General features: G+C 47.6%; 1 protein-coding gene across 4 annotated transcripts in view; it reads right to left on the bottom strand.

The window, feature by feature from the left end:
- Auts2 (activator of transcription and developmental regulator AUTS2) overlaps positions 1-17,107 on the bottom strand; it is a 1,105,889-nt gene that overhangs the window by 325,667 nt on the left and 763,115 nt on the right. The window lies entirely within an intron of this gene.

The following is a 17,107-nucleotide window of genomic DNA, read 5'->3' as shown; positions in this document are numbered from 1 at the left end:
AACCAACCAACCAACCAGAAAGATTCCTATCTGATCTTCCTGCCCAGGTCTTCCAGCCCTTGGAACTTCTGTGAGTGAGTGTACATACAGGAGTGTGAGTGTGAGTGTGTGTGGGTGTGTGGTTTACATGCATGCATGCCAGAGAAGAACATCGGGTACCCTGCTCTGCCATGGTCCACCTTACTCCCTTGAGACAAGGTCTATCACTGAACCCAATGCTACGTGCCATACAGCAAGCCCCAGTGGCCATCCAGTCCCTGTTCGTCTCAGTGCTGAGGTTGCAGGCATGTATGGCTACACCTGACTTTTTATTTATTTATTTTTAAAATATTATTAATTTATTCATGTTACATCTCAATTGTTATCCTATCCCTTGTATCCTCCCATTCCTCCCTCCCTCCCATTTTCCCCTTACTCCCCTCCCCTATGACTGTGACTGAGGGGGACCTCCTCCCCCTGTATATGCTCATAGGGTATCAAGTCTCTTCTTGGTAGCCTGCTATCCTGCCTCTGAGTTCCACCAGGCCTCCCCATCCAGGGGACGTGGTCAAATATGGGGCACCAGAGTTCATGTAAAAGTCAGTCCCTACTCTCCACTCAACTGTGGATTGTTGACTGATTTTTTAAAATGTGTATTCTGGGGATTTCCCAACCTCTGCAAATGCTTTTAAGTGCTAACTCTGGCGGATCAAGGCAGATTCCTAGGTCGACAAGAAGCGGTATCTGACCCCAGCAGCCGGGAGGTTTAGGCTGAGGGTTCATAGACTCAATGGCTGGTTGTCTAACTTCCACCTTTCTGGGCTTTCCATCGGCTCTGTCGTCCTCAAGTGTAGAGTTACATCTAGAGCGGCACAGATGAGGCCTTCTGCACACAGAGGACAGACCCAGGAGTGAGTCCCTGACAAAAGGTGGCCTGGCCCACAGTCCCTTTTGGAGAATCTACTGTGGACAGGAAACTTTACCCTACTCAGTTGGGATCCTGTCCTTGGACCTTGCTAATTGGGATGGAGAAGAAGGGGCTCCTTCCTTTACTGGCTGAAGCTAAAATGTGAAGAGGCCAATGACCTCTACAGAAAAGAGAAACTGAGTCTCAGAGACAGTGGCGATTAAGGGGCACAGGCAGAGACGTAGACAAGAGGATTCAGCATTCTCTCTCTCTCTCTGTCTCTCTCTCTCTCTCTCTCTCTCTCCCTCTCATTTATTTATTTATTTGGTTTTTCGAGACAGAGTCTCTCTGTGTAGCCTTGGCTGACCTGGACTCACTTTGTAGACTAGGCTGGCCTCGAACTCACAGCGATCCGCCTGCCTCTGCCTCTGCCTCGAGAGTGCTGGGATTAAAGGTGTGCGCTACCACTGCTCAGCCGGATTCAGCATTTCTAAGTCTAGCTGCATATCCCAGCCTTTTTTTCGTCCATGTTGTACATATGTGTTCCTTTGGGTGTGTGTACACGTGTATGGAGGCCAGAGGTCCACATGTCTGTCTTCTTTGGTCACTCTCCGCCATTCCCCACACCCCTTTTTTTGAGACACCGTCTCTACTAAGCCTGGAGCTCATTAACTCAGTGAGTCTAGCTGGCAAACGAACTCCAGAGATCCACTTGTCTCTGCTCTGTACCCTCCCGCCTAGCACTGCAGTTACAGACGCATATGCTAACACACCTGGCTTTTATATGTGTAACAAGCACCGGAACCCACTGAGCCATCTCCCCAGCCTTTCTGATAGCTTGGTTAATACGTATTTGGATGTCAAAAGTTAATACATTTCATTATCATTTGGTTTGAGTTTATATTGTTTGGGGAAGGAAAAAAAAAAAGAATCTTACCAAGCAGAGTGTGTTGGCATAACTTGTATATCCAGAACTGGAGAGTCTGAGTGAGGCTGGGGGTTTCCGTGTTAGAGGCCAGCTGGGAATATATAGTGAGATCCCATCGTGAGCGCAACAGAACAAAACTCAACACTTGTCGAAGCTGTGTCCACCGGAGAGTTCTAAAACAACGCAACGATTCATGGAGCTTCTTTCTACAAGGTCGCAAGTCTATCGTGAACAATCAAGGAACTGCTCGGTTGCGTGACTTGTTGGCTAAACCAACTTTTACAATGTGTACTCTTTTAGATGCACAAATCACTGGGGTCCAGAAAGCGGGAGAGTGCCAGTGTGACGTCACTTAAACAAAGACAGCCATATGCTGCTATGCTGCCTCCGGGTAGGGGGGTTATGCTATTTAAAGTTATGACTGCATTCTAAACAGACCATACTAGAGAGATAATTACTTTTCTATGACTGGATCAATACTTTTGTTCTCATCCTTGACTTGCTTGAGTGATTGAATTTCAGACCAGAGAAGAAAGGTAGGTTGGGTGCCTGGACCTAGCGCTATGTATGTGGTTGGGAGGGTCAGTATGGGTGTTGCGAGCCTATGGAGGGGGGCAAGGCCAGAGGACATAAACCCAATCATGCTGTTTAGTTCCTACATTTTCAGTGAGACAAGTTATGTTTGCCCATGGACCTCTCTCCTGCCTTTAACAGTGTCTCCCTGTGGGCCCAAGGCCTTACTCGCACACACAGCGGCTTGTGAGGATGGCAGAGGGCAAGCATTTCAGGACTAGAAGAAAGGGAGGCCTTTCTGGCAAGAACAAAAGGTGATGGTCACCTTGTGGGTACAGGTGTACAGTTCAGCGTCTAATGCCCAGAACCCACCTATGTGGAACTTATGATCCTTTTATTCTATGTGCAGCTTGAGGCCTCGGAGCCACTCAAAGATGGTCTTTTGCAAGACATTACATGATTCAGCATAAGTGTATGTTGAATTCTTTATGTTTTCGTATGTATAGGTGCATGCGCTTTTAGTGAGCATGTAGGTCAGAGGAGGGTGTCCGGGTCCTGCATGGTCCTAGTCTCTTACTGCTTTGAGAAAGGGTCTCTCAATGAATCTAGGGCTCTGGAGCTAGGCTGGTAGTCAGTTCTAGCAATCCTCCTGCCTCTGCTTCCCACAGTGGAAGGATTATAGGTATACTTAGCCACATGCAGTTTTCACCTGCGTGCTGGGATCCAAACTCAGACCTTTATGGTCTCATAGCAAGTGCTACTACCCACTGAGCCGTTGCTCCAGCACTCACATTCTTTTTCCCTTTCTTTCATTTTTTTGTTTGTTTTTGAGACAGGGTTTCTCTGTGTAGCCTTAGCTATCCTGGACTCACTTTGTAGACCAGGCTGGCGTCGAACTCACACAGATCTGCCTGCCTCTGCCTCCCAGAGGCAACATGTTATGATGTCCACCATGCCCTGCTTTTTTCTTTTTTCTTTTCTTTCTGTAGCTCCCTGGCTCTGCTCCAGCTCGCTCATTGTGTGTGTGTGTGTGTGTGTGTGTATATGTATATATGTATATATGTATATATATATATACACACACACACATATATATATACACACACACACACAGACAGCCAAGGATGATCTTCAACTCCTGGTCCCCCACGGCCTCCCCACCTCCACAGTGAAGGGGTGACAGGCATGCACCATCAAACCTGGTTTATGAGGTGCTGGGGATGGAACCCAGGGAGGGCTTCATGCACTCTAGACAAGCACTCTACCAACTGAGCCACATCTTTGGTCCCCTACTGGGTATGGTGGCACAAGGGATGCGAAGTGGTATGAAGCATTTTGTTGCAGTGACTGTATGTCTTAACTGATCAAAATAAATGCTTGTCAAGGCCCTTAGCAGAGCATTTGCATTCGAGCGATATGCTAACTGTGAACAGGACTTATGACTTAATTAAAGCTCATCACAGGCTGTCTTCACTGAGCAATATTTTGCCGGATGTTCGCTGAGTTACAACTGAAAAGTGACAAAACACGCTTTGAAAAGTTTCCTTTCACGCCAACGTGTTATGATGTCCCTGGTCTTCGCCCATCAGCTTTCAGGCTCCTTAGAATGTGGTATGAGTCAGAGTCTTGCTTGGTGGCAGACAGTACAGCCTCCAAGGTCAACCAAGGAAGGTTAAGCCTTGATCGGGCTGGCAAGATGGAGCAGCAGGTGGAGGTGCTTGTCCCCACCCAGGCCTGATGACTTGAGTTTATAGTTTTGGTTTTTCCAGACAGGGTTTCTCTGTGTAACAGTCCTGGCTGTCCTGAACTCACTTTTGTAGACCGGGCTGGCCTCAAACTTATAGAAATCTGCCTGCCTCTGCTTCCCGAGTGCTGGGATTAAAGGCGTGCTCCACCATGCCTGGCTCTCCCACAAGTTTTAAACTGACCTACACACAGACACACAGATACACACACACAGACACACACACACACACACATACATACACACACACCCTGGACCTGCCATTGACACACACACACACACACACACACACACACACACACAGACACACACACACACACACACACACACACACACCCTGGACCTGCCATTGACAGGGATGAGACTTTCAATGTATGGACCTCCTCTCCTCTGCAATCTGAGGATGATCTCAATACCTACATATATGATGGCTGTAGTGCACGAAGCACCTTTAACCTTGCTCTAAGTAACACCTTTATTTTCAGCAGAGAAGATATGGAATCTCACAGGCGATGAAATCAGAAACGCACCTCTGTCAATATTACATAAAGTGCAAAGCCTCTTTGAACCTTGGCTTCCTTGTACGTGAAACTACGGCCTTCATACCTGCATAGCTTTGTATAGCTCAATGTTGTAATATGCAGAATGTTTCGGCAGACATTTTTGGTTTTACTGTATCTTTTGGAGCCCAGGATGGTTTTGAGCTTGCTGTGTAGCCAAGAACTACCTTGACCTCCTGATCCTCCTGCCTCCACCTCCTGAGTGCTGTGATTACAATGCTGTGCTACCACATCCAGTTTGTAGAATGCTGGGTATCAAATCCATGGCTTTCTGCATATGAGGCAAGCACTGTGCCAACTAAGCTTTGTCACCAGCCCTTTTGCTGATGTTTTGACTTTTGCTGTTGTTTTTTGCAACAGGGTTTTTCCGGGTAGCCTTCGCTGTCCTGGACTCTCTTTGTAGACCAGGCTGGTCTCAGGACTCACAGAGATCCACCTGCCTCTGCCTCCCTGAAGAGCTGGGATTACAGGTGTGAGCCACCAGGCCCGGCTTGCTGTTGTGATTTTTGACATAGGGTCTCATGTGGCCCAGGCTGGCCTTGAACTTGCTTTGTAGTCAAAGATGACCTTGAAGCCATCTACTCTCCAAGCCCTGGCAACACCACGCCCAGTCTATGAGGTACCAGGAATCAAATCCAGAGCCTTGTGTACGCTACGTAAGCACCCCACTGACTGAGCTACAACCCCAGCCCTTTTGTTTTCGCTGCTCTTAAAGCAGGAGCTCTTATAATCCAGGTTGGTCTTAAACTTCCTACGAAGGTAACCTTTGAATTTCTGATCCTCCCGGTTCCACCGCCTCCAGAGTGTTAGGATGACATGTGTCTACCACCGCACAGCGTACCAAATGCTCCGGATCCAACCTAGGATTGGATCCACCCAGCTCAGTCCAGTTTCAGACAGCATGGATTCTACCACACTCTAGACTCTCACTTCCTTAGTTTAGTCTGGTTCGGACAAACAAGAGCAATAAGAATTTGCCCAGGGCTTGGCAGTGACCTCCTTACCCTGGCATCTCCCTGGAGAAGGAGCTATTCCCCATACGCCCTGTGGGCTCAAGCACAGGCTACCTCCCACTGCAGTGGCCACTCCAGTCAGCCCCTGGTTGCAGCCTGTCACCTGTCAGTCTGAGGTATCTAGACACACACACACACACACACACACACACACCTGCAGGCTACCTCCCAGGATTTTCCTTGACTCTCTTTTCAGACTGAGGGGAAAGCAGCCCAGCTTAGGCTACCCGCACCTCCTGCACCTCTTCATAGCAAGTCAGGGCCCTTGGGTCCCCCATCAGACTGCCTGCCTGAAGCGCTCACGGGAGCCAGGAACTTGCCTGAGAAGCCAGTAAAATTTTAATGCACTCTGTAGTGCGGTCATGTCATACTCAGTTATGGCAAATAATCCCAGATGCCTGCAGAGGTAAAATGGAGCTGTAATGTGCTTGCCTCCTAACCCGAGCTGACAGCGGTGATGTACGACCACCATTAGCGGAAAATATCACTTCAACTAACCCATGATCCGGCTCCGCTCAGGGTCACATTATCCATGAGGAACAAATTACACTCCCAAAGTAAATACAAATTTTCTACACAAAATGGGTACGAGAGAGGAGAGAGAGGTGGGGGGGGGGGGAGGTGGAGGGAAAGGGGGAGGAGAGAGGGAGGGAAGGAAAGGGGGATGGGGATGGGGGATGGGGATGGAAGGCGGATGAGGATTCTCCATTCTCTTCCTCCTTGGTGCTGAGTGACACAGATGATAAGAGATGGGACAATCATTGGCTGACGGAGTGCTATGCTGTAATCAGCTCAGCTGGTACTCCAGCCGATAAACACTATATGTGCGGCAAATACATAATCTTTAATGTGAACATGGCTGCTTCAGATATTTATTGCCACTTGGGCTTCAGGGACAGGCCATCTCACATTTGGTGCCCAGAAAAGAAAGGTCCTGTGGCGCCGAGGGACAGAGAGATTGCTCAGAGGGGTCAGGGCTGGTGCTTGAGGTGGCTGAGGGGGTTCTGGGTGAAGGAGTGAGGTCAAGTGATGAACAAGAGCCAAGCCATCTTGTGTGTGAGTGCCGATTAGGGCCGACAGCTGTAGTACAGTCCTGCATTGCCGGTCACAGGCAGGCACCAGTCTGGGTCAACCTCAAGGGAGGGAGATGCTAAAAATGCCTGTGTTACAGGCCAAGCTCTTCCCAGACGAAGTTTGGGCACGAAGGTGAGCCTCTCTTCCTTTCTGAGACTTGGATGATCAATAAAGCAACTCTCAGATATAGTGCTAGTATTTTGGGGTACTCACTGTGCATTAGCATTGGCGAGTTACCCAGGAACCTAGTATTCAACCAAATATTAAATGTCAACACACACACACACACACACACACACACACACACACACACACACACACACACTGTGTTTCAATGTTTCATACCCCAACATGGGGGAAGCCTCTTCCAGTGGCTTGCCTGGCCTATGCCTCTAATCAACTACCACAGCCTGTAGGGCAGACTCCGTCATTCCCATGTTAGAGTCAAACTGTATGTGTGATAGAAGGCCAATCCTTCTTGCCTTTGTGCAGTGGTTTAGGCTCATGTATTTAGCACTTGCTCTCCAGTCAGTGGTCCTGCATGGGAAGGTTGTGCAACCTTTAGGAGGTGAAGCCTTGCTGGAGGAAGTACATCACTGGGGATGTGCATTGGGTTTTACTGTTTAGATCCATTTCCTGTTCTCTGTCTGTCTGTCTGTCTGTCTGTCTGTCTGTCTGTCTGTCTCTCTCTCTCTCTCTCTCTCTCTCTTTGTGTATGTGTGTACCTTTCTATCTCAAACTCTGTATCTCTCTCAGTGTGCATGTGTGCCTTTGTGTGTATGTGTGTATCTCAACCTCTGTGTCTCTCTCTGTATCTCTGTTTCTGTCTCTCTCTCTCTAATGTGTGGATGAAGTGTGAACTCTCTGCTCTCTGACTCTCAGGCTGGCCTTACACACCTGTGGCCATGGCTTCCCTACCATGATGGAACTGTAAGCCAAAATTAACCCTTTCCTCCCTAACCTGCTTTTCCTCGGAGTGTTTTATCACAGCGACAGAACAGAAACTAATATACTTTGGATAACGGTTTCCCACGCTGAAACAGTAAAGAGGCACAGACCAGAACGGCCTGTGCCTCTGTCATTAGTGGACGCGTTGAGTCTGCGCAGTGTTTGCTGTCGCAGTGTAGTGTTTATAGACACTAGCTGGAATCATGTGGTGGACATGAAGGTGAACAGATAACATCTTGGAGCCTTGTATCCAAAAAGCACACGGTGCAGGTTCAATACGGCTCTCGTACATTTCCCGACTGTGATCACTTGGAGTTACAGCCTCATTCGGAGGTTTAGTCCTTAGCTGGGGTCCCGGCTGGGGTTGGTAGATACCTTAGGAGGGTTGGGATAGTTACAGAAAGTAGGCTAACAATGTGGGAGAGTGCCCTGAAGTGGACCCTGGACCCTGGTTCCTTCCTCTTTGTCTCTCTGCTTTGTGGCTACCCTGGACTCAGCATTTTTGCTCTACCATATACTCCTTGTCATAACGTTCTTCCGGGCCACACGCCTACAGCTAAGGTGCTAAACGACCACAGACAGAGACCACAAGCCAAATGGACCAGTCTTTCCTGCTTCTATGTAATTCCCCGCATACCACCTCAGGTTTTTGTTTTTGTTTTTTTTTAATGTCACTAGGACAGAAAGCTAAGGTAGAGGGAAAAGGACCCAGAGTCTGGCTCTCGGACCATCCTTACATTCGATTGTTTTAACCTGTAAGACGAAGACGTGGGCTTGAGAGGACAAAGTTTTTGAAGGGTCTGCCACGCTGGTCCTCAAGATGCACACGGCGGCTGACCGTGGATGACATGATGTTTGTACAAGCGTTCGAACTAATGCAGCACACTCTTCAACTGGAAGCCATGTTTCTTCCTCTTTCTGTTTTTTTTTTTTTTTTTTTTTTTTTAATTATCATTCTTTGGTTTTTGAAACGAAGTCACACTATGTCACATCAGGTAGCCTGGAACCCTCTATGTAGACCAGCTGGCCTTGGACTCACAGAGATAAGCTCTGCCTGCCTCTGCCTCCCAAGCTCTGGAATTGAAGGTGTGGGCCACCGCATCTGGCTTGAGAAGTTATGTCTTCCTATTATTATTTACACAGTCTTCTTGACCCTAAACTCAGTTTGTCATTAGTAGCATTACATGTTGACAGCAAACACTCAGAACCTTAAAACGTCACTAAAAATCCCCAAAACAACCTAGGTGTGGCGGCTCATGCCTGTAATCCCAGCACTCAAGAGGCAGAAGCAGGAGGATCTCTGTGAGTTTGAGGCCAGCCTGGTCTACAGAGAGAGTTCAGGACAGCCAAGGCGACACAGAGAAACAACACAACACAAAAGTCCTTCATACAAAGCAGAGTCCACGCCGATCTTGAACCCTCTAACTATGCATTTCAGGGGTTCCCAGTCACTCTGACTCACACGCACCACTTCCCTGCCTCTGATAAATCATACGTCAGCCATGTTTGAAACAGCAATAGAGAAAGCTTCTTTCTGGCCTCATGGAATTGGAGATGTCGCATGGTTCTATTGTTAGCAGCTACTAATTTGATTAGGAAAAGTTCTACAATGTACACAAGGGGAACCTTTTCAGATGTAGCATTAATAATAAGAAAAAGTAAAAAAAAAATTAAAAAATGGGAAAAAGTACGTTCCTTGAATTTTGAGACACGTGTGTGCAACGCATTTAAATGCACCTGTGTGCATTTAAATGCAAAGGCCAGAGGACAACTCCGTAATTGCTATCCATCTTGTTTTTGAGATAGGGTCTCTCAGTGGCTTTGGAGTTCTCTAAATAGTCTAGACTAGCTCGCTTAGCAAGCCCCAGGATCCTCCTGTGTCTGCCGCTCCAGCACTGAGATTATGGCCACGTCCCACCTTGCTTTTTAACATGCATACAGGGATAGAAATCTGTTCTTCAGGTTTGCAAGGAAAACACTTTGCCAACTGCACCGCCTCCTTGAAGCTCAGTTTTGAGACTTCCCCACAGAATAGAGTTGAGTTCATTAGTATCCTCGTTCAGACATCTTAATGTATTTATCACACTGGAGCATCACAGTTATGGGGAATGGTTAGCCTTAACCACCATGCTATGCAGGAGTTACGGTGGGACTAACTGAGGCTGCTACACTGACATACACTAGCATACACATGGTGACGTAAGAGAAGTTCTCACATCTCTCCTGAGTGCAGAGCACTCTCCAGCTCTGATATGGAATAAGGGAGATTCTTCAGACAATCACAGAGTGGCCAGGCTTCCATAAGAAGCTGCAGAGACAGGCTCTGTCATCCAAAGGTGGCACTAGTCCAAATAGGCTTGATACCACGTGTCCCAGGGGCTGTGGTCAACCTCATAAGGCAAAAAGCCATCGACTCCAGCACATTGGTCTATGGCTCTATGACGACGGTCCTTTCGAGGAAGCCATAAAACCCACGGTAATGGCTCACCTAAAAGAAGGGGGGTGCAGAATCGTGCACTCCATTTCGGATGTTTCCAGAACTCCTTTCATAGTTCATATGAGGCTTGTTACCAAGGATATGCGCTCATGAGATGTATTATGTGAGTGAGATCTTTACTCAGCTCCCATGCTTTCCCAAAGAAGAATGGACAAGGAAATAACTTCTCTGTGTACAGGAAGCTCCAGCTGAGTCCAGACTCCACAATGTAGACGATGGAAAAAGAAAGTGTGGATTTATATGACCAGCCGAAGGAAGCAGCAGACAGCTAATAAACCCACTGGCGCATCCCCTTCAGCCACTCAAATGAATCAACACACACACACACACACACACACACACACACACACACACACACACACCAGTTTACCCACTATGCCTTTTTCTCCCTTGTGTACCCAAAAAAGATTAATGAATGTAACAGCTCTTGTGGAACCATTGACAACCGTGAGGCTGGAGACATAGTTCAGCAGGAAGAGTGATTGCCTAGCACGCACAAAGGCCTGGGTACTGTCCCCAGCAAGGCGCAGACAAGTTGTACTGGCAAATGCCTATAATCAGAGCACTTGGGAGATGGAGCTAGATGGAGCCTTGGAATCAAAGTTATCCTTGGTTCCAAAAGACACCCCACCTAAACACACACACACACACACACACACACACACACACACACACCCAAGGCATCCAACACAAGGTCATCTAATCCAGCCCTACTACAGATGGTAATTCCAAGGTACCATTGAGAGGTTTGTCTACAGCCTGGAAGCTGGCTGGCTAAAAGAAACTGGAAGCCAGTCTTCAAGGTTCCCTCTCTATGATCTGCCACTGTGGAAAGCAAAATGTTTCCACAGAAATTCTACTGTCTGTATTCTTCATTCCACTCACCCAAAGAAACAGAAGTTTAGCTGGAGATAGCTGACAATTTTCCAGCAATTCCTACCCATGTACAATAAATTATACAGGGCGCCATCAAGATGGCTCAGTGGATAGAACGTTTGCTTCCAAGAGGGAAGATGTAAGTTCTGTCCCCAGAACTGTCTCCTTTGGGAAAGGAGAAAATTGATGCCCCGGGCTGCTGTCCTCTGTGTATGCCATAGCACAAATGCACCCACCACCACACGCAAAAAAAAAAAAAAAAAAAAAAAAGTAATTATAAAAGAGTTTAAGCCTGGCGTGGTGGCACATGCCTTTAATCCACTTGGGAGGCGGAGGCAGGTGGATTGCTATGAGCTCGAGGACAGCCTGGTTGAGTCTAGGACAGCCAAGGCTACACGGAGAAACCCTGTCTGGAAAAAAAAGAAGAATTTAAATCTGTGTATTATGAGCCATGTCTTTTTTCAGGGATATAAAGTGATATATACTAGAAGGATTACTGTACATAGGCATTCAGTTTTGCTTTGGCCTGAAAATGCTAGAATATAGAGAAGAAGAAGAAAAAAAAACATTAACAAGGTTCAGGATTTAAAATAATTTTCAGTAGAAATTTAATCTGAGGATGGCATAAATAGGCATGTTGGGTAGATATGGGGGTAATTAAGCCGATTGGAAACATGATAACATTGGAAGAATAATAAAATGTCATCTCAACCCAGACATAATATTGGAGGGGTAAGGAGAGGTTGATAGGCATTTTGGAAATTGAGACTCCAAAATGAAAAAGCTCTTGAAACTCAGCCAACAACTGTAGAAATTGCCCCCCAAATGCTAGGAAATTTACAAATGGCTCAGAGATGATTTTTTTTTTTTAAATGAGAAAAATCAAACTGCAGAAGAATCCAGAGGCTCGAGGAAGACACTGTGTATTTGTTGGAGCCCAGAAAGCAGACGCTGGGACGGCTGGGGAATACTCAGGTCTGAGTGCCAGGCCGCTGCACGGGGCTTCTACATGCTCTCTCCACAGGGAAGGAAAAGCAACTCCAGCAAAATACCCAATGCTTCAGTTTTGCCCAGTGCTGAGCAGGGTGGCAGAGCCACAAACATGAGAACCGCAGTCCTCACTCTTTGTGTGGGTGGGGTGGGGGGTCAGCTATTTGCTTTGCTTTGCTTTGCTTTAGTGAAAGTTGAACAGTGAAGATTCTTTTCCTGGCTGAAGAACTGGCTGGAAAACAGAAAACCATATATCAGTTGTCTGTTGATCAGTGTGTGTGTGTGTGTGTGTGTGTGTGTGTGTGTGTGTGTGTGTGTGTCTCGTGCACACATGTGTGTGAGCTCGCAGATGTGTTTCCATGGCAACACAGAGGCCAGAGAGGATGTTGGGTACATTTCTCTATCCTTGTAGGCCTATTCCCTTGAAACGGTCTCTCACCGGACCTGGAGCTAGGTAGGCAGACAACAAGCCCCGGCCATCCTCCTGTCCGCATCCGCCGCCATAGCACTGGAGTTATAAGCACATGTGACCACATCTGCACTTCTATGTGGGTCCTGGGATCTGAACTCAGATCCTCATGCTCACATGGCGAGCGCGCCTAATCCAGAGTCATTTCTGCAGGACCCGGATCAGGGCACTGAAGGTTCCACAAGCAACCGTGAGGGCTTCTCGGCTTCTGGAATGTTGCTGAGGATGCACGGACCTAACAAGGGTAACACACGGCCTGGCAACCAAGTGACAGGACCCTTCCATTATAAGCACAAAGCCACATGCCTCGTCTTCAGTTTGACTTTTTCAGCGGTTTCTAAGTCCTTCTAAAGCCAAGTGAGGCATGTGTGTGGTCTATGCTGGGTTAGGAAAATAAGCCACAGCTGGGGTTCTTTGCTTAAAAACTACCCCCTTCCCACATATGTGAAAGCATCATGACCAAGGACAACAAATAAAGAAAATAAAAAATGTTTTTGAAGATAGGATCTTAAGTAGCCCAGGATGGCCTCCAACTATGTTGCCGAGGATGGCCTTGAACATCTGCTCCTCATGTCCATACCTCCCAAGAGCCGGGATTATGGGCAGGTACCACTGAGGACGTAAACCAAGGTTTCCCAGCATGCTAAACAAGAGCACTAACCACTAGGCTTTACTTCCAGACCCAGTTTTGCTGCTAAAATATTAGCTTGGGAGAGAAGGCATGGGGAGTGTCAGAGAGTGGAAGGGGAAGGGAGAAGGGGACATAATTCTATTTATTATATTATTAATTAAATAGCAATTAAGTGTGCACTAAAATTGAAAAATTAATAAATGCAGCAATAAAAACAGCAGCAACAATCCCCTCAAAACACCCCTAAAGAGGACATAAAGTTGGATGCGTGGGAAAAAGGGGGTGTATCTCGGAGGAGTTTGGGGTTGAGTGTGAGCTATATAGATTGTGTGACAGCCCAAGGGTGGTGGCACACACCTTTAATCCCCACAGTGGAAAGCAGAAGCAGGCAGGTGGGTGGATCTCTATGAGTTCAAGGCCAGCCTGGCCAACAAGCTCTAAGCCAGCCAGAGCTACACAGCGAGGCCCCCTGTCTCAAACAATTGAACAAGAAGAACAACAAAACACATTGTGTCAAGTCCTCAAAGAACAAATAAAGAAGTCAGAGAAATAGTAACTCAGACACATTTTGAATATTATCTCTGGTTAAAAAAAATAAGAAGAACACTACCTCTGCCCCCGTCACTAAGCCTGAATAAGAACTTTCCCCTGTAAACAGGAGAAGTTTGGTATCAGGGAACAGTTGCCAAGGGGGCAAAGCTGGTACCATCTATTATTTAATGGCTGCCTGCTCATTTTATGACGGCCCCACATTACCATAGTGTGTATGAGTAATATGTTTGGATAAGGGAGTTAAGAAGATATGGTTTCGGGGGGACCCTTTAGAGCTTAGCACTTCCATCCAGTCTGTTCCAGGAAGTGTCCTTGGGGATGAGAGCTCAGCCCTGGGTTCCCCTTGCAGGACTCAAACTACCTAAGCTGGAACACAGTTTTCGTCTTTCCCAAGATGAGCCCTGATCCATGAAAACAATGGGCAGCCAGCATTTACCCCAGAGCCTGCAATCTGCTCTTACAAGACACTGTGGGGCCATGCCGCCCATCTCCTGCATTACAGTACCAAGGATCATCCTGCATACAGAACAAAGGGGGACGGAGCCAGAAACAAGATGATTAGAGATTCCTTTCGACCAGCCATCCTAAGGCCCACGTGGCAAAAAAGAGGCGCGTGGGTGGAGAGATCGTGTACTTAAGTCCTGACATTAACTTCATAGCCAAATGAGGGGTATTGCTTCGCCCGGTGAGGGTGCTGCCAGTGTTAGAGAAAAGAAACCAAAGAAAATGTAGGACCGAGCGTGCAGAAGTGCTACTGCTGCTGCATTGTTCTCCTGATAGCAATTCCTTTCCAGTGTGGGATCCGGGGTAATTGCTTAATTTGGGTGATGAGGGGGCCAAGTGCTGCCTCTGCCTTGTTCCTAATGACAAATGAAGAGACATCCCACATCCAAGATGCTGGGTTCACCGCCCACTTAATTCCCCACCGGATTCCTCCCTTCCCAGGAGCCTTCCAGGTTCTCTGCTGCTCACATGAGATGCGTTCCTGTGGCTGAGGGTTCTCCGAGTGGGGGGTCTCATCAGATCCACATGCAAGTCTGTCTCCTGCATTTCGGAAAGGCTCTGCTTTCCCAGCCCTTTCCCAGATACTCTCACATTAATTAGTAAGGGTATCATTTTATAAATTATAGCTTCGTATCACAAGAAAGCAGAGTTTATCTTAATTCAGTCGGCTGTGTGAAATACCATACCCTAATTTTAGACTGCTGGCTCTGCGGATCCCCATGGAGTAAGAATGACAGGTCTTCCGGAGAGAATTCCCACCAGGTCCCTCCTGCAAGTCTCACTTCTGGCTACAACAGCATCCCCAGTGGGACTTGCTGAAGGGATCCCATGATGCTGAGTGGCGTCTACTCCACCATTAGCAATTCATAGTTGTATTAGAATCCTCCAAGCGGTGCCAAGCCAGCACACTAGTGGGCTCAGGGGCTCTGTGGAGAGGCCCTGCCATACACAGCAGGCTGACAGCATCCCTGCAAAGCTGGGGGGATGGTGTTCAGGTTGGTGATAAACACTATCCTGTCTCAGCTGGAAAAGGAGAAGCTGGCAGACGGAACTCAGGCACTGGTGCAATTAGAGGCTCCTGGGTTCCTGCTGGGAACCCCCTGGAGAAACACCCATGTCAGGGCAGGGATAGCACAGAGGGTGCAAACTCCCAGTTACAAAAGCCTTCCTGATTTTCAAGGTGCATACCAATTACAACCCAGTGCCTAGGCAAGGGGTGTGTCGTGAATAAAAAGGATGTGTCTAGTGTCCCTTGCCCCCTCCCGCTGACGTCTCACCCTTGGACCTATCTGCTTACTCTCCACGCAGCCTGGTACTCACCTCCCTCGGTCATTCATCCTCTCTGGCTCTGTGCTGCTACTTCCAACCACCTGGACCAGCCTCCTCCAATGCTTCCAATGCCCACAACCACTGCATTCTAGAAACTACCAGAGTCTGATGGTCTTCTAGATTAATAATGGTTGATGTCTCCAGAGAACTCCAGGGTAAAGGACCAAGGTCGTTCCTTGGGGATCCTGAATGTGTAACCAAGGCCAAGAACCCTGGTTAAATTTGTACCATCTTCCCCTACTATGCAGACAGATGTGTCAAGATGGAATGCTCTTATTTACTTACTTATCTGAAATAGAGCCTTCCTATGTAGCATAGAACTTGCAATTCTGCTGCCTTGGTCCCCTAAATGCTGGCATGAGAGGTAGGCGCCATCAGGATTTTGAAATAAAGATGCCTGGACTAGGGGTTGAGTTTGCTTGGAAGTGCTAGCTGTTCAAACATGAGTTTAATGCCCAGAACCCACAGGCTTATAATTCTAGTGCTGGGCAGGCAGAGACAGGAGAGTCCCTGCAGTTTGCAACTTAGTAAAACTCCAGGCCAGCAAGAGACTAGCTCAAAATTATATAGACAGCCCTCAGCAGTGATGCACAAGGTTATCTTTTGGCCTCTGCATATACCTGCACATAAGTACACCTGCACCTGGCCCTTACAGGAAGATACACACACACACACACACACACACACACACACACACACACACACACACACACACACACACAAACACAGAGCTCTCAAAATGGTCAAAAGTTTTCAGCATCTTTCTGGGTGCCAGAGACACCCCCACAGAATTATGGTGACTTCTGCCATATGCCCATGTGACCCTGGGGCCAGTTTGGGCAGTGGTTGCACTTTGTATGCTGACACACGTTAGCTGTCCAAGATACCCAGGGCCCTACTTCTAAGGAGCTAAGATTCTCTCCTGGGAGTTGAAGGCAGGAAGCTCTGACTTGTCAGTTAAACAAAAGAACAGCCCTCAACCCCCTACCCAGTGTGTACTTCCGCTGTCATCCAACAGCCCATTACCATGTCACAGCACGGCGCACCCTTCCATAGGTCACTTTGTTTAAAATGACACGGATAATGCACATGTCAGCAAGCTGACAGTCCTGGCCGTCCTTCAGAGATAAAAACCTCCAGGCGAGAGCCTGTTCTTATCTGGGGGACACGAGCTGGTCTATCATCCAAGTCAGGCGGAGCGTGATTTCTCCAGAGAGCACTTTTTTCATTTCCTGATTTTAAGGAAATCAAATAAGCACCATTTGTCTTCATCTGAATATGCTTGACCTGCTCAGATGATGGTGTCTCGGGTTTTATAACCGGCTACATATGCTGAATTCAAATTAATGACAGTGGTGAACAGGAGCCTTCAGATCTCTCCTGGAGGCTATTGTGGAGGCTGGAGGGAGAAAGTCTGAGAGGGGACCCGATCATGACACACGAGCGGTGGGATTCTGGGGAGGATCAGCCAGCACACAGGAGGTAAAACTCAGGGAACAGGATGCAGGGGAAGGGAGGACTGACCAATTGCTTTGGTACCATGTAGTACACAAATCCTGGGATTCAGTTAAGTTTCCAAGTTACACAAGGCAT

The sequence above is a fragment of the Acomys russatus genome, chromosome 19 (assembly GCF_903995435.1).
Source record: "Acomys russatus chromosome 19, mAcoRus1.1, whole genome shotgun sequence".
Taxonomy (NCBI): domain Eukaryota; kingdom Metazoa; phylum Chordata; class Mammalia; order Rodentia; family Muridae; genus Acomys; species Acomys russatus.
The sequence above is the reverse complement of the archived record's forward strand: the minus strand, read 5'-3'. Positions and strand labels throughout refer to the sequence as shown.